Source organism: Castor canadensis, chromosome 1 (genome assembly GCF_047511655.1).
Source record: "Castor canadensis chromosome 1, mCasCan1.hap1v2, whole genome shotgun sequence".
In the NCBI taxonomy this organism is placed as follows: domain Eukaryota; kingdom Metazoa; phylum Chordata; class Mammalia; order Rodentia; family Castoridae; genus Castor; species Castor canadensis.
In genome coordinates this window covers 22,429,531-22,448,270 of record NC_133386.1, presented here as the reverse complement: position 1 = coordinate 22,448,270, position 18,740 = coordinate 22,429,531, and the positions used below count along the sequence as shown (strand labels likewise).

Genomic DNA, 18,740 nt, shown 5'->3' with positions numbered 1-18,740 from the left:
AGAACTTTTGTAAATGTCACAATGTACCCCAGTACAATAACAAAAAAATAAAGTATAAAAACATGGGACATCCAATCTGAAAAAATAACCTAAGCAAAAAGATCTGGAGGTGTGGCACAGTGGCAGAGCATCTGCCTAGCAAGTTCAAAGCCCTGAGTTCAGCCTAAGTGCTGCTAAAAAAACCCAAAAAACAAAAACAGCTAGAAAGGGGAGAAGGCCTCCTGGAAGATGAAGTAGTGGAACGATTTACTGCCATCACAAATTACCACAGGCTTAGTGGTTTTCAACAACACAGATCATCTTGTAGTTCTTGGGGTTAGAAATCTACTCTGGACAAACATAAAGGTGTTCTGGGCATTGATTTCCCTCCCAGAGGCTGGAGAGGAGAGCTCAGGTCTCTGGTTAGAGGTTGCCTACGTGCCATGGCTCATGTGCCCTTCCTCTATCTTTGAAGTCACCAACGATGAATCAAGTCCTTTTCAAATTTCATTACTCTGTTCTTCTCTTCCGCCTCACATCTCCACCTCAAAGATCCTGTGATTGCACTGATCTCACCTGGGTAATCCGAGGTAATCTCCCTAGTTTCAAGTCAACTGATTAGAAACTTAATTCCATCTGCAGCCTTCATTTCTACCTTGCCATGTGGCCTCACCTATTCACAGGATCCAGGGATCCAAATGTGGGCATCTTTAGGGGCCATTAGTTTATCTGCCACAGCGAAGATAAAGGACACAAAGAAAGCCAGAGAGTACTGAAAGTACTTCTGGACAGTACTGAGAAAGTGATGCAATGCCATGCTAAAGAAGTAAACACTGGGACCACGCCACTTCCTCATGCTGTCCTTAGTTACTAGCTACAAGAAGACAATGGATTCCCTGTTCCCCCAAACCTACTTCCCATCCTGTCTCTCACTAAGAAAAAAGGACATCTCATCTAAAAGCTAATTGGAAATATCAAATCTTCAGCTGAATAGTTGGATATGCAGAAGAACACTTAAATGTAGGAAGGAAAGCTGAGAATAACTAAAATGGTAAGAAGGTTTTTTGCCTCCTCAGAGAAATAGAGTAGAAAAAAATGAAAGGGAGAGAAGAAGAGAGTAACAAGAAGACACGAAAGATTATCAAGAAACACATGCGCTTCATTATGGGATCTTTAACGACAAAAATGTTTGACTGTTCATGCAACTTTTTTCTTTCCAAAACTTTAAATTCATACACTTTAGCAGAGGGTGATATGTATAAGACTGTGCTTTGTGAGTTGCCTTGCTGTAGACATCTAGAATAGTGTCTGGGAGGCACCACAGAAGAGATAAACAAAAACTCTAAGAAGTAAAGCTCCAAATAATAATTCAATAGGGACTAAAGTCCAAAGGTGAGGTCACCATGAAATGGCACAAATTCCCTCTCAGAAACCTACAGAAATCTTGGGAGGGCTTTCAAGGCAAATTTACTCATCCCTTGGAGCTAAAAATTGCAAGTTGATGACTGGATCATGAGTCGGCTCTCTTTCATTAAAACTGTATTTTTAAGGGTAGCTGTTTTCAGCTGCATTTCAAGTTCTCACATTCCTTTTGAAGCTTCTTTGTCTTATCAAAGTCACTTTTCCATAATTTAATCCACCAGGAATTGATCACTTTTCGAGTAAATGGGTTTGGGGGAAAATGGGAGGAAAGGAGACAACATGTTTGTAGGTACAAATCAGAACTGAAATGCAAAATGGAACTTGGGGATCCTGAAATAGCTTCACAGGGCAGTGTGTGCAGGGCAGCCTGAAAGGTTATAGATGTTGAGTTTGGACAAGTTAAGGACTTTTCAAATACTTTTAAAGCCATTGGTTGAATTTTCTATTCTGAAATGAATAGCTGTGTAGTGTTCAATTGGTCTGTTCAGGATAGACACTTACAAAGCAATCGGTAGTTTCATTTCTTGAACTGTTAGCCAAATTGAAATCACTTTGGCATCTGACACCTCATTTTTCATGAAGTTTGGAAATGAGATGTAGTGAGAGGAGACTAGTCTCCAAGTTAGAGGGATTTCACAGCTCTGGAGGGAGTAAATAGAAGCCAACTAGCCCCACCCCAAAAAGGAAATGCTTCCCAACACCTACATATTTTTTTAAAAGTTACATTTTGTGTGTTTAAAACAAAAACAACCTGATAAACTGTACTGTCAAGTTCTACAGCTTCTTTTCCTACATTATCTTCTCTGATTTCTCAGGTGTTAATTTTTCCTTTCCATTTCCAATTCTCTATTTATCTTCAGGCAGAAAAGTTACCCCACTTAATAAAAATACCAAAGAGAAGGCTCTGCAAGCATTTCAACGGCCTCCAACAAAATGGTGAAAGGAAAAGTCCAGGTTTTGTACATTGCTTCTAATTCAAAGAGACCCCCATACTGAACACCTAAGTGCCTGTCTCACAGCCTAGATGTTGAAATAGAATATGGTTGAATACCCCTTGTCAAGTAATAGGGATACATAGCTTAGTGAGCAAAAAGGATTTAGGACTAAGTATTAATATAATGATCTAATACACCCATAAATAACCCAGAATTTTTTAATGAGGAGGAGTGGTCAATTTTGTAGTCTATAAAATAATTTTTGAAGACATGATTTATATACAGCTTTTACTATTTCACATCTCACTACTCTGTATAAAATTCCACAGCCAGACAGAACTCCCTTTGAAAACAAGAGGATCTACTTTGGACCACATGACAAACAAATGGTTTTCTCTGAGGTATTTGTTTATGCTAACAAGTCTTTAGCAGCTCCCAAGTTTTCCCTCTTTATCTCACAAATCAACAATTTTCACACAGAAACAAATCTATCATGGGTTCACAATTATTATTTCAAGAGTTCATTTTTTATTAAAAAAATTCTGTAGTCCCCCCAACCCTTGCTAAAGTCTATCCATATTTGTTTTATAAAATAAACATTTTAAAACAGAATTGGTTAATATTGTTTAAGATAGTCAATATGTCTTTTGAGATTGAAGCCAGGACTGAGTTTCTAGTCTTATCTGACACATAATATTTTCTGATTCTTTGCTGTATTTTAAGAGTATAAGTTGACGTTTAGAAGAAATTCAACCCTACCCTTTCTTTCCCCACACCCATGCCTTTCTTCCCATCCTTGCCCCCAAAGGTTTGATTTAAAAGGTGGCGAGAGGTGATTCATAGTGGCTGACACTTGAGAGTGACTGATATTTTTTGATGAAGCAAGCAACATCATGATGAGAGAACTGAATGAGATGCTGGGTGATCTTATGTAAATCACACAGGTGATTGCCAATGGAGAGATAACTCTGTTTATATAGTAACACAAGGAAAATGAGCATGCTTAAGAGTCTATAATGTTCTCTCATGTAAGTTTCAAACAAATATAACCATATTATGGATTAAAAAAACAAGGCTCAGAGAAGTTATGGTATTGTGAAATTACAACAATGAGTGATGGCATCAGCACTAAATCCGCAGTCATCTGACTTCAGCATCTATCTTCTTTTCAATAAGAAACAGAGTGGTGACATGTTTATAAATTCATAGGGGGACAGGGAGGCAGAACTTAAGATGAATGCAGAGGGAAAGAGGAAGTTCCAGGCAGAATTCAGCATTTGTAAATAGAGGAAAAATAGAGTTAGGAATTTCTAAGCACAGAGGCTAAGAAAAAATAACAAGTGTAGTTTCTGGGGACCATAACAAAAACTAATATGGATTCTTTTGCTTGGTATTTAAGGGTGGCCCCACAATTGTACTCTGGTTTTCAGTGTTTCCCTCTTTGCAGGTCTCTCTGTCCCCACTTCTTATGCTCATCTGTAACCTCATCCTCTCCATCTATACTGCCTTCTTACCTCACTTAAATGTATTCATGGACCTTTTGACAACAAACCTCTTTACCTAAGGCCTACCTCTCCCTTCAGCCATGGCTCTATTTCTTTTTTTCTTTTCTTTTCTTTCTTTCTTTCTTTTTTTGTTTTTAAATAAACTGTTCTACAAAGTTTTCTTAAAGAAAAAATTTGCATTGTTTTCTCCCGTCTGTTCTGGCATGCTTCTAACAATATCAGAATCACTTGGATCAATGTGTACTTTCTCTGCAGTATTTCCCAATTCAATATGATTGCCACTGTAGTAATGGACACCAGTTTGGGCCAACAGAGGCCAGGAAGTTGTTTTTGAGGATGACCAATTTCACTTTGCCCTGTCTGCTCATATTCAGAGTCTGCTTTTACCCCAGCACATACTTCTCACTTTTCATAACAAGTTGGAGCCTAGAGTTGATGAACTCCAGGGACATTTTTTGTCTTCTTTGCTGCCACCATCTTCTTGCCTTTAGGTGCAGGACAGCCACCTATCAGCAGCAACTGGGAAGATGGAAGGGAAATGAGAAAGGAAGGAGTTCCTACAATGCAAAGTTGTTCACAGTGGATCTATTTCTTGCCTGCTTCTTTTTAAGCAAAATGTTGTAGGAAGGCTCAGACAGAGAGACAGGGCACCAAAGCTTTCGGAAAGCAGGTTTATTAAGCAGGCCAGCAGCAACTCAGCAGATTTGCCTCAAAAGGCTGAGTCCTGAGGACAAAGGGCCTTCCTTATATACCATTTAGAGTGGGTTACAGAAATGGGGGTTACAGCTTGTCCCATACATGGTCACATATATTTTATTGGCCATTTTAACCTTTCTCTGAAGTGAGCTTTCTCTGGCCTCATTCCCCAAATTCACTTTTTTCTGTTTCACTGTTGCACTCATTATCTCCCTTCCCCTCCCTGCCATCCTGCCACATTCCCCCATTTGATGCTCAGACCCACTTCTCGTTCAAAGAGTATCATCTTGATCTAGAGGTTTATATTTCCACAGCATCATTACATGAGCAGCTGTTTTTCTTTCTGTAGTGGCTTCCATAACGGTTCTGAAGGACTGCAGTACTGGGGGATTAGGCAGGATAATATCAGGCTTGCTCCTAAGACAAGGAACATTGCTTCTATTAAGGTCTAGAACCCACCTAGGTTTGAGAACCAGCTCCTGAACAGGTCATCAGTACTCTATCCCTTCCAGGTCCGCACAGGGACATGGGCAAGCTTGTTTATCTTATCAGTAATCTCTTTAATTACCTTTTCTTCATCATCAATCTGTAAACAGCAGTTATTCAGATTGTATTTTTCATATACCCCACCCTCTGAGACTAGCAAATAATCCAAAGCCAAACAGTTTTGATAGATGGCGTTGTGTATTTTAGTTTGTTGTTTGGCTAATATACTAAGGGCTCTTGTTGTTTCATTAATTATAATCTCAACCACTTCCTGAAGCCAAGTGATGTGGTTGAGCATATAGATTGGGATTGTAAACTTGTGTCCAGCTAATAAGCTCCCCAGTGCACAGGACTTGGCCATTGCTCCTGAGGGTGATAGATGGGGTTAAAGCAGATATACTGACCATCATGAGAGCACACTGAGTAGGTGGTATGGTTATGGGGGCATGACCCAACAACTGTGCCTGCACAAGCATAATAGGTATGGAAAACCACAGTTTTCATAACAACACTTCCCACTCGGGCAGTGAGCACACGAGTCACAAGCTTGGGGGTCCCAAGGTAGAGAGCTGACCAAGATTAGCAAGAGGAAAACATGGAAGGGACTCATTCTCAAAGCTAAGATGGGTGACTCCTCAAGCTTCCTACATACATAGACTAGTCAGCTTCCAGAGTGACTAGAGCAGGGCTGACGTCTTTTCCTTTGTGGTCTCCTGTGAAGTAAGGTCCTACCGGGGAAAAGCATGGGCATTTTGCAGGGTGATCTTGTATGGTGAGGCTGGGTCAGGGATGCATTCCCATTCGAGGGAAGCTAGCTTCACTTGGCTGTGGTGGATCCAGGGAATCATCTTTGCTACCTTAACTGCTGTGGAGGTGGGTAAAACAACAAAAGGGCCCCTCTGGTGGGGCTTTAGTGGTTGAACATTCCATTCCTTTACCCAAACAACATCTCCTGGTTTCTAAGAGCGTGTGGGAGTTGTCAGGCTAATGGGGAGTATCTCTCCTATCCAGTCATTGATTTTTGAGAGAGTCAACCCGAGGGCCTGCATCTGCTGGCCCTTAAGGTGAGGTTACCTATGTCCTTAAGGTCCCTTCACAGGCCCTTGAGGGGATGGGTGCCCAAAAAGAATTTCAAAATGGGAGAGACCTGTTCATTTGGTGGGGCCAGACCTAATCCTGAGCAAGGCTATGGGCAGTAACTGATTCCATAGCCTTGCTGATATACTGATCCTGGTATAGTTTTCCTAATTGCAATTTCAGAGTCCTGTTTATATGTTCTACTTTCCCTGAACTCTGGGGGCAGTAGGCTATGAGTAGCTTTTAAGTTATTCCTAAGCCCTTAGCTACCACCTGTACTACCTCAGCCACAATAGCTGGCCTATGTCCAATCCAATAGACACAGGTATTCTGAACAAAGGGATGATTTCTTTTAACAGGCACCTGGCCACTTCCCGGGCTTTCTCAGTCCTAGTAGGGAAGGCTTTCACCTATCCTGAGAAGGTGTAGACAAACACCAGCAAATATTTACATCCTTTGGCCCATAGCATCTCAGTAAAGTCCACAATCAGATTTTAAAAAAGAGTTCCTCCAGCACTTTGCACTTAACACTTTTTCCTCCCAAGGTAATGAGACCCCTTTCTCTATATAGGGCTCCATGGACAAGAATGGTAGTAAAGTACATTTAGAGTCCATATAGATATTTACCCACACTCCTGCAGTGAGCTGGAGCACAGCATGAGAGCAATGAGCTCAGCTTTTTGTGCAGAGGTCCCAACCGGCAGTGGACTTGGTTCAGTGAGAGCTTCCAGAGTCACTACTGCATATTCGGCAAAATGTGTGCCATCTGGGACAAAGCAGCTGCCATCTGTGAAATATTCAATATCTGATAGACTGATCAGTCAAGTCCAGCCAGTTGTAGAACACCTCATCCATAACTTCTAAACAGTCATGTCCAGGGGGTCTGAATCAACCAGCAATAGGGTGTCTGGGTTTAGAGTCTTAACAATCTCTAGTCAGATACGTGAGTTTTCACATAACATGTTTTGATATCTGACCATTTAGAAGTTAGCCAATAACTTCTTTTACATTTCATAAGAGTCAAAACAGAGTGGGGAACTCAAACTGTGAGTTCTTGTCCCAAAGTAAGTTTGTCTGCTTCAGCCACCAAGATGGCAAAGTCACCAGGGCACAGGGACAAGGCAGCCAGCCTTGGGAAACAGCGTCAAGTTGCTTTGATAAATAGGCCACCAGAAGGTGCCAGGAACCTAACAGTTGGGTCAAGACTCCTACAGCTGTCCCCAGTCTCTCATGTACATATATGAAGAAGGGCTTCATCACATCTGGCAAGCCCGGAGCAGGGGCATTTGTGAGTGCCCTCTTAATCTTTTTAAAGGCCTCTTCTTGATCTTCTCCCTATACTATGGGTTCCCATTCTCCCCTTTGTGGCTTCATAAAGGGGATTTGCTGAGAGAGTGATTGGGGATCCAGATCCAGCAGAAATTCTCTAATCTGTCAACTGGTCTTGGGGGCCGGAATGCAACAGATGGCCTTTTCTTCTCCGAGGGCAGTTACATTGTTCTTGTGACAGGTGAAACCCAAGGTATTTGACAGTATCCTGGGAAATCTGAGCTTTCTTTCAGGAAGTTTATATCCTGTCTTCCACAAAAGGGAGAGAAGGAGGTGAATTCCTTTCTTACAATCCTCTTGAGTTGGTCCAGCCAACAGAAGGTATCTATGTACTGAAAGAGTGTGCAGCCATGCTGGTTGTCTGAGAAAGCCTTTAGGTTGGACATGAAGGCAATCTCAAAGATAGTGGGAGAGTTTTTGAAGGCTTGTGTCACCTGAGTCCAAGTAAATTGTCCCTTTTCTCCAGTACAAGAACTTTCCCACTGGAAGGAAAAGATGGGTTGGCTCTGTGTGGCCATATGGATGCAGAAAAACGCATCCTTAAGGTCCAGGCAGGTAAAGAACTTTGCCTCAGGTAGGATAAGACTCAAAAGTGTGTACAAGTTTGGGACCACAGGGTATAAAATAACACTTGCTGAACTGACTACATGGAGGTATTCTGTCAAGATGCTTTGGATCTCAATCTGGGCCTAGCGAGAAATGTAGCATTGCCTCTGGCTGACAAAAACAGCTCCTGGCTTTAAATCTACCACCACCAGAGGTATGTTCTGAGCCATTCCAGGGGTGTTGTCTTCAGCCCATACTCCTGGAATCTTAAAGGGAAGGTCAGGCATCTCGGGAATCTCTTTCTTAGAGGCACAGAGTCACCATTCCTCCTCCTGCACAACTGTGAGAGTTAGAATCTTGGCTTCAGGCCCTCTCAGCTTTAAGACTGCCGTGCCATCAGATTTTAAAGTTATCTGTGCCCTTAGTTTGCACAAGTTTCTGCCCACAAAGGTCACAGGGCAATCAGGAAGGTAGAGGAACTCATGTCTTACTTCATGCTTTCCAAGATTGTATTTAGAGTCAGAAGAAGCCATCAGCAGTCTGTCCAGCTGGGCTTATGAGTTTGGATGATGGGCTGCATTAGATCAATCAGAGCCTGAGGCTTTTCTATGAAGGAGGGGGTACATTGGCACATTAGGGGTCTGGGTCTCCTTGGGGGTCCCCCACTAATATGGGTCTCTCTCTCTTTTTACATTTTTCCCTGCACTTGCAAGCTTTCCCTGACCCTACAAGCTTCCTCCTGGTTGGGCTTTAGCCATGTGGGCCAACTGAGGACTGCATTCTGCCAGTAGTCAATATGAGGAAACTGATCTGGGTGTCCAGACTCCCCTACAACCACTTCAAAAGCTCTATTGACTATGACCTAATCTAATTACCCTTCTGAGGGCCATCCTACACCAAAAGCAGGACAGTCTATTTCACAGAAGGTCCTAAGCTTGTCAGAAGTCAGCTTGACTCCATAATCTCCATTAAATCCCTTTTTAAAGTTCTTAAGCATGCACCCCAGGGGCATGTTCTTCCTCTGACCTCCTTGCATTCCTCCGGTTACCAGATGTCAAGAAAGACAGAGACAGAAATGGAAGGGATGAGGGTTGTGGAGAAGAGGTAAGAGATCCTCCTTTCCAGCATACAGGGGAAAACAAATAACACCACTCACTTCGTCCACTTCCAGCTGCTCTCCTCACAGAGATTTAGATGTCTCTTAGCCGTAGTGAGTCCTTATAAACTCCAGACTGGAGGCCCTGTTAGGGCTCGCCTTAGACTCTATGAGATCACCTTGGACCTATGGATCGGAATTCCTCACTCACTTTGTAGCTGGGCTGTGTCTCAGGCTCACACTTTCACACACTCTCACACAGCACAGTACTTTCATCCCACTCCCTGAACCTGAAAGACACGTTTTCACACCAAAAGAGGGTTACTTGGGTGTCTCTGCTAGGAGTTGATCAGACTCCCCTTCTGGCTCCTAAGACGGGCCTAAATTTGAACCTGGGTTCTTACCAGTTTGAAGAGCGGAGGCTTCCAAGTTGATTTCTGAGCCTCTCTGGGTTCCTTTGGGTGACTGAAACTTGCTTCTTCAGTTCACTGGGAGAGAGGCTCCCTCTTGGAGCAACATGTCTGGTGGTGCCTGGCAAGGGCAGCCCTCCCAGAAGGATGAGGACACTGAGCCCACAAGATGAAAACACTGCTCCAAATCCCAAATGAGCACCCAGAAATGTAGGAAGGCTTAGACAGAGAGACAGGGCACCAAAGTTTTCAGAAAGCAAGTTATTAAGCAGGGCGGCAGTGACTCAGTGGATTCACATCCAAAGGCTGAGCCCTGAGAACAAAGGGGGCTCTCCTTACATACTACTTAGAGCCCAGTTACAGAAATGGAGGGTACAGCTTGTCCCTACATGGTCACATAGTATTTCATTGGCTATTTTAACCTCTGGGGTGAGGTGACCCTTCTCTGGTCTCACCCCAGGTGACAGTCCCCAAATCCAGTGTTTTCTGTTTCACTGTTGCAGTTATTATCTCCCTTCCCCCTCCCTGCCTTGCTGCCACAAAACTTCTTGAATTTTCCACACATTCCATTTAACTCCTCAATCTGGTTTCCTTCCCACCAAGATGATTACCAATAACATATCATTAAAGGAAATGAGCATCACCAGACCTTGCCTGACCTTTCAGCAGAACATGCTGTTTTTATTTCTCTGACATCACTTTCTCCTAGTTTTCTTCCTACCTTCATTCACAATTTATTACTCTGTGCATAGTCATCTTCTTCCAGCTAAACTTCAGGTACTGATGACTCTCAGAATTCTGCCTCAGGCCAGATGCCTTTCCTACTCAGTGTCCAAGGATGTCCTTCACCAAGCCTGTAGGTTCAATTACTAGTCATTTGGTGTCATCTAAATATCTCTAGCCTAGTTCTCACTCAGAAGTTCACAGGTTTATTTCCAATTTTCTTTTCTTTTCTTTTTTCTGACCATAAAGCTGTATTTTAATTTTTTTAAATAAATTTGTATTATGATATATTCATTATACAAGGAGAAGATTCATAGTGACAATTCCAATTAGACTTGTATTGTACATTATTTACATTGGCCCCATCATCTCTCCCCCTCAACCCTCTCCATGCCCCACTTAAAGCAACTGCAAGAGGTTTCTTAGTTCTGGTTCATCTAGGTATATGAAGTCCATCTACCATATACCATCACCTTAATCTCCTTCATTCACCCTTTCCCCTCTCAATAGTAACCCTCCACACACTAATTTATAGTCCTTCTTTTCATTATTAATATTTGTTGATGTTCAAAGGAGTATCTCAATGTATGCCAATGTGGGTTTACTTTACTTTGGTCCATTCAGCTCCTTCCACAACTCTCCCTTATCCCTTTATCTCCCACCCCCCATTTTTCAACAGCTTTCAGTACACATCCTTATATCCTCTACCATCACATCTTATGTTATGAAATATTACTGATGCTCAATTAAACATATGCTCTTCTCTCATAGAAACTTAAAGTCAAGCATCTCTAAATTTGAACACATTATATTATTCTCCAACACAGGTATTTCTAAAGATTTCCACATCAGCAAATACTTCACTCAATTTTTACCTGTGCAAATCAAACTACTTGGAACTCAACCCTTGACTCATTACTACTTTACCCATATGCCATTACATCTACTCACTTGACAAATTGGTTTTATTTCCTAACTACTATTCAAATCAGTGTACCTCCCACCATTTTTGCTTTTACTATCCTGGTCAGGCCAACATCATTGCTCACCTTCGCAATAGTAGCCAACCCTCACTGGCCTCTCTCCTTCCAGGTATGCACCCTTTGACAGATTCTCCATACTGTTCTGAGTCCATGTTGTCAATCTTCTTTTTAAAATTCTTCAATGGCTTCATGATGTGCTGTAGATGAACCTCAAAGCTTTAAAATAGCTTACAAAGCTCTGTATGCTCTCAGCTGTGCCTCCCTCCTCCCTCATCTCTTACACTGTGCTTTAATGACAGAACTTCCTGGAATGCTGATGCCTTCTACCTCATCTCTCTTTCTTCAGATGGTTCTGTTCATGCTTCAGGCTTGACTCCAATATCATTCTTTATGAGGGACCTTCTTGGCTTTTGATTGTATTAGGCTTCCCATTCCTATTATACCCAGTATTTCCTTTAAAATATTCATCATACAAGTATGCACATATGTATATGCATGTATATATGTTGTACATATATGTGTAAACACATATATATACATACACACATATACATAATTAAATGTGTCAATATTCTTAGAGAAAGAACAAGACCAGCCAGTCCAAAGCAATATGATCAAAAATTTCTATGACCTATGTATTAGCTTTTATAGTCAATACCACAAGCTCACAAGAATGTAAAGTGAGAATCAGAGAATCACTTGATGAACCCTCTTCACCAATTTTCTATTACTTGCTTAACCCAGAGAGGCACTTGATCTTTTGTATCATTTTGAAATAACAATAATGTTTGTAGTTAGTCTTAGATTTTCCAAGAAGAAAACTTCCTTCTCATCAGAATCATGCCTCTGCTTTTCCATCCTCAAACAGGTCACATTAATTGCAACTTAGATATCAATTCTACTGATGTTTGTGGAAATCCAAATAAAAGGTAACATTCCACATATTGAAAGAAAGAAACCAAGCTATATTTATTTATAGCTCAACAAAAATGGGTAGATATCAGTTAATCAGACAGAATTTAGAATCTGCAGGAAATGGGAAGCAGTTCAGTACAATTACAGCAGATAGAACTATAGGCTTGCTCAAGATGGAATGCTAACCAAGCTCCTAGAACAACTGCTCTCACACTCAGGATCCCTAATTTAGAATGCTTTGATGAATCTCAATTGTCATAGAGTGTTGTAAAAACACTGAGCAATACAAGTCATACAAAATGACACCAAGATTTCAGTGGTCTATAAAAAGTTAGTTGATTTATCATAAGAATACATTAGGGGTGGAATCCAGAGGCAAAAAGGAGAACTGTGTTCAATCAAGAGGAAATGGAGAAAATTACATATATGTATTTTTATATAGAAAGGAAGGAGAGGATATTTAGGGCCTTTTGGCAAACATCACATTCAAGAGGCACACATCTATTTCTCTCAGAGGATATTGTAAAGATTTGAAGGAGGAATAGTTACTAAAAAGAATAGAGTCTGTATACTATGACCTCTATCTCCATACTGTCAGACTATGAGGTTTTTAGTAAGTTGTTTCTGGAAAGGACATGGGAGATTCTAATTCTCTTATTAATAAATCAAGAAAGTTCAGTCAAGATAAGCTATATCATGTGCTAAGGTCATACATTCAGGGATTATTTTCTGGATTTCTCTTTTTTTATAAACACATTAATTTTCAGTCATTGTACCCATACACCTTAAAGTCTAGTAGACATAAAGGGAAGGAATCCTGAAGCAATGCATATGAATGAAAGGATAATATTCTCAGGCACTACATGCTGCAGTGTCTGGGATGCTATGTTATGTGGTGAATTTCTGTCACCTTATTTATTCTCTCAGAATCTCACAAGTAAGTGTAACTGTCCATGCATTAAAAATTCAATAATTGAAGCTTAGGAATTAAGTACATTATACATTATTTCATCCAATAATTCTAATTCTAGTACTTCATATATGTGTATATATGAAGTATACACATATATATACACATATATGCCTGGTAAGAATAACTGGTATAGAGAGACTAAAGAAACTCTAAAGGATAAGAAGAATATTTCTCTAAGAGGTGATACTTGAGAAGAGACCAAACAGCACTGAGGAAAAAGCTGTGATGTTTAACCTTGATTGTCAACTTGATTGAATTAAGTAATGCCTATGAAATTAGTGAAAGCACACCTCTGGGTGTGTCTGTGAGGGTGTTTTCATCAAGAATTAGATCATGAAGGCTCTGCCCTAATGAGTGGATTAATCCCTTGATAGATTCATAATATAATAGCATTATTGTGGGTGGAAAAGGTAGAAGCTGGGCCTAGCTGAAAGAAGTAGCTTTCCTGGGGCATGCCTTTGAAGTTACACTGGATACCCAATACCCTTCCAACCCCTCCGCTTCATGCCTATCATATGTGAAACACTTCCTCTGCCATATGCTACCACTGCCATGATACTCTGCTCCCCACTTATAGAACCAATCCAGAAAGAACCCTCTTAAACCATGAGCCAAACAAATCTCCCTCATTTCAGTTTTTCTCTCAGGTAGTTTGTTACAGCTATGCAAAAGTCACTAACAAAAGAGTCATGAAGATATTGAGTAATGAATATTTGAGGCACAGAATAGAATGTGTAAAAGCCTTAGGACAGGAGCGTGTGTGAGAAATATTAGTTCTCTTCTCCCCATTTATTGGAGCTAAGACAAATAGGACTTAAATCCTTCCCTCAAGAAGTACATTCTTTACTAGAAAACTAAAACAAATGCACTAATGAAAAATTGTAGAATAAAAAAAGGGATGGAAATAGAATTGCTGATCAAAAGAGTTAGACATTTTGTTTAACTTGGCAAGCTGGATTCCTGAAGGTTGGAGGATACTGAAAATATCCTAGAAGTGACTTGTCAATGAAACTTTAAAAATCCCAGGAAGTTGGATAGAGGGTAAGATCTGAAGAATGATGACTACTTTCAGGCAGTATATAGGGCTTGGGAGAAAAAATAAAATGACTTTTCGGAAACAGCATTACAAAATAATAGTTCTATTTGGCCAAAGTGAAGCAAGAATGAAAACAAAGGAGAGAAAAACATTTGGAAACAGTAGATGAGGGCATTAGTCCACACTAAGGCATATGAAGCTCAATATTGCAAGAGTTGATGACTAATTGAATGTGGAAGCTAAGAAGGATGAATCAAAGTTGGCACTGATGTTCACTAACAAAGAGAAAAGTTGAGAGATATAGGGAAGTCAGGAAGAAGAGCAAGTTGATGACCTAGAAAACACTGTTTTGTAGGTTAAATATGAGCTCTTGGAGAAGGCTTGTCAAGCATTAGCATGCATCATAATTACAAGGATGATTGTTGGCTTTTGATTGCTGGTTGTAGAGTTTTTGAGTCATTAATGCATTAGAATTTTCATTATCTCAAAATTTGTAGATAATTCTCATCCTGCTGCAACAGAGACCACACTTGGAGACTAACTATCCTGGAAGAATATTAGAACTGGTATTACAACTCAGGTCATCTGCTTAGATGTCTCTCCTTTGCATTGTCACACATTTTCTGCTCTTCAAATGCAGATGACATTTCTTTAAATTAAGAACAGATACTTCCAAATTATTTTGAAAATGTTGTGGGAAGCACTGTCCAACAGAAGCAAAATGTAAGCCACAAATGTAATTTGTAATCACCTAGTACATTCATTCAAAAGCATAAAGGCAAAAAAGAAACACATATATTGCATACGAAATATACTCATTTCAAAATGCAGTAAATGTAAGATATTGTTAAGAAGATACTTTTTTATTTTAAGTCCTAAAGATCTAGTATGTAGTTTATACTTATAGGCTATCTCAGTTTGGACTAGTCACACCAGTCACAGATAAGACTATCCTATTAGATAAGGCAACACCAGAATCATATAGTTGAATTGCCAATAATATCAATGACACAGTTAAATATAACTGAGACTTAAGAGCAACACTGAAGAAAGTGATCAAAGTACATCATATGCATGTATGGAAATATCACAGTGAAACTCCTTGACACAATTAACATGTACTAATAAAAAACAAAGTACAAAAATGGTAGTAAACCTAACTCAAATGTCACTGATTTTCATGTTTAATTTTAGGTGACAGTTTGACTGGATTAAGGAATACCTAGATTAATAGTATGCATAATGTCCGCATATGTCTGTGGGAGTGCATCTAAAAGACACTGGCATTTATATCAGCAAACTGAGAAAAGAAGATCCACCTTTACCCAATAGGGGCAAGCACAAACCAAACCATGAAAGCTCCCAAATAGAACAAAAAAAAAAACAAAGGTGAAATTGATCTCTCTGTCTCTCTCTCTCTCTATCTATCTATCTACCTATCTCCATCTCCATCTCTCTATTTCTCCATCTTTCCTGGAGCCAATACCCAACTTCTACTCTTGGACATTAGACCTTCAGTCTTCCAATCTTGGGCCTGGAGTTGAACCAGCCACACCCATTCTCCAGCCTTAAGCCTCAGACTGAATCATGCTACCAGCTTCCCTGGTTCTTCATTTGCAGATGACATACCATGGGATCCCCTCTCCTAAATCTGTATCTGTGTCTGTATCTACATCTATATCTATTCTATTCTGTATTTCTGAAAAACACTAGTACACTGACCTTAACTTGTTTAGACCACAGTAAAAACTAGACAAGGATATATGAAAATAGGGTCAAGGAGAAGAGTAAAACTAAACTGGCTTCTCTTTTAGCCAAGATGAAGCTACAAGAACAAGATTTGCCCTTATGACTAAAGGACAAAAGAATAGTTGAGGGGCTGGATTGTAGCTCTGGTGGTAGAGTGTGTGCCTAGCATACACAAGGTCCTGTGTTCAAAGCCCAGTGCCACAAACAAAAAAAAAATAATAGTTGAAAAATATTTGAAATGACAGTTTATTAGTTATCAGTCAGTATAAGATATAATTCCAGAGAGAGAAGAAATGGACAAGATAAGCCTTACAAATATATTGGCTTATAGTTGGGAAAGAATTTCCACGTCATAGTGCCAGGAGAGAAGCATAAATGGAGGACAAAAATTTCACTGACAACATGTAGTTGAAAGTTTGGAGAGGCTAAGAAAGATAGAATTTGCAGGGAAGATTGTGGGAGAAGATATACCACATAAAAACACACCACCATAAATCTCTAGATCCTCCTATGAGCATCTATAACTGAGTACCGCAAGGAAATGACCTGACACTGGAGAAAAAACAGTCTAAAGTTTTAAAAAGAACAATCTGTGGAACAAACACAGAGTTGGGAATAGTTTGTTTTCATTCTATCAAAGGGAAAAATTTCATCATCCACAGGGCATTTAGTAAAAAACACAAAAGGCATTGCCTCATAGTGGGATAAAATTAGCCCCGTAGGAAGGCTGTTCTTATCCATATAATAAAATGGAAAATTAACCCTCAAAAGAATAAAAGTATTTACCAAATAAAACAAAACATTGTATTTATAGGAATTCAAAAACAGGTAGCACTCAAAAAGGGAAAACTTTGCTAAATACAGGTGGCTCATGCCTGCAGGCCTACTACTTGGAAACTGAGATTGGGAGGATTGTATTGTGAGGCCAACACAGGCAAATAATTTGTATATAAATAACCAGAATATAACCAAAATAACCAGAGAAAAATGGACTGGTGGTGTGGCTCAAGCAGTAGAGGCCTGCTTTGAACCGAGTTCAAACCACAGTCCCACTCCACCCCTCCAAAAAAGATAAAACTCACAATGTCTAACATCCAATAAAAAATTACTAGACATGTAAAGAGGTTAGAAATACATCTCATAATGGAGATAAAAATCAATCAATGGAAGAGACACCAAAATTTAAAGGAAGATAAAGTAGAACACAAGACATTAAAATGATTACTATAATTACATTTTCTATTAGACAGTCTAAACCACTATACTTATCGACTTGATGGCATAAAAAACAGAAATTATTTTCTCACAGCTCTGGAGATTAGGAAGTCTGAAATTAAGATGCTGACATGACCAAGTTCTGGTGAGGGCCCTCCCTCATCCTGTTTTTCAATTGTCTGCTTTCTCACATGCTTGTCCTCATATTGCAGAGAGAATGGGAGAAAGAGAAAGAGAAAGGGAGAGGAAGAGAAAGAAAGAGATCATTTCATCTCCTTATAAGATAACCAGTCAGATCATGGGGCTCCTCCACACTCATGACCTTATGCAAATCTAAGTATTTCCTAGAGGCCCCACCTCCAAATATCATACCGGGAATCAAGTCTTTCATATGAAATTTGTGGGGACAGAAACATTCAGTCTGTAACATTCTTTATAATCAAAAGGCTACAGGAAAAAGCATTTAAGATAGAGACAATGAAGACATTTTTTAAATATCCACATTAAATATCAAGGAACAAAGATTAAACATTGTAAAAGAAAACATAGTGAACTTGAAGACAGAGAAAAAGAACTGTACAAAATGAAACAGAGAGAAAGATTGAAAAGTACTTGAAAAGCACTGTTGAGCTGTGGGTCAAGCGCAAGTGGTCTAATAAATGCATTACTGAAGTTCTCAAAGATGAGGGAATTAGAAGAAAGTACATTTTAAGAAATCATAGCTCAAGATGCCCCACATTGAAGGAAACAATGAATGCACAAGTCCCACAAGTTCAGTGAACTCCAAACACACAGAACATGAAAAACATTACACCAGATTGCTAGTATCTTACTACTTAGGCTGCCATAACAAAACACCATAGACTGAGTGATTTAAGTGATTAAAATTTATTTTCTCACAATTCTGGAGGTGGGAAGTCCAAGACGAAGATACCAGCAGGATCGGTGTCTAGCGAAGATTCTCTCCTTTGGTGGCAGAAAGCCAACATTTTACTTTGCCTTCTCCTGGCCCATTTCCTTTTCTTGTAAGGGCACTAATTCTGTCGCATTGGGTGTTATGGTTTTAACATATCAATTCTGGGGAATACATTTTAGCATTTAACAGCTAAAAATGGTAATAATGAAAATATCTGAAAATGATCGGAGAGAAAAGAAAAGTTTTAAGTGGAAAATCAAAGATTAGAGATGGTAGCAAATTTCTTAATCAGAAACAATGCAAGAAAGACCTTGGAGCAATGTCTTTAAAGTACTGAAAGTAAAACTCTCAACCTTTTAAGATGACTTCTAAATAAATTCCAACATGGTGGTACATACCTATAATTCCAGCACTCAGGAGGCTGATGCGGGAGTGTCATAAGTTTGAGCCCAGACTGGATAATATAGTGAGAATCTATCTCAAAAAAGAAAAAAAATGACATTTTTCTTTTAAATAAAAGGCAAGCTAAAAACCAAAAGATAGAGATATAAGAAACCTTTGATTGGAAATTGTGGTTTTGGAAACAATGAATATTTGTCTCTGTAGTTTACTTGTACCATTTGAAGAAAAGTCCTTTTCCCAGTGTTTATGGAGCAAGCTAGAATTTTTAAAAAAGTAATCTAAAGAAATTCTCTCCCACCTTGATTCTTGTTATTATTGAAGTAGGTCTCTCCAACACAGATTTTATA

At 39.6% G+C, this 18,740-nt stretch overlaps 1 pseudogene; it reads right to left on the bottom strand.

Annotated features, from left to right (window-relative positions):
* Positions 1-3,827: 3,827 nt before the first annotated feature.
* LOC109700647 (large ribosomal subunit protein eL30 pseudogene) lies at positions 3,828-4,318 on the bottom strand (annotated as a pseudogene).
* Positions 4,319-18,740: the final 14,422 nt, after the last annotated feature.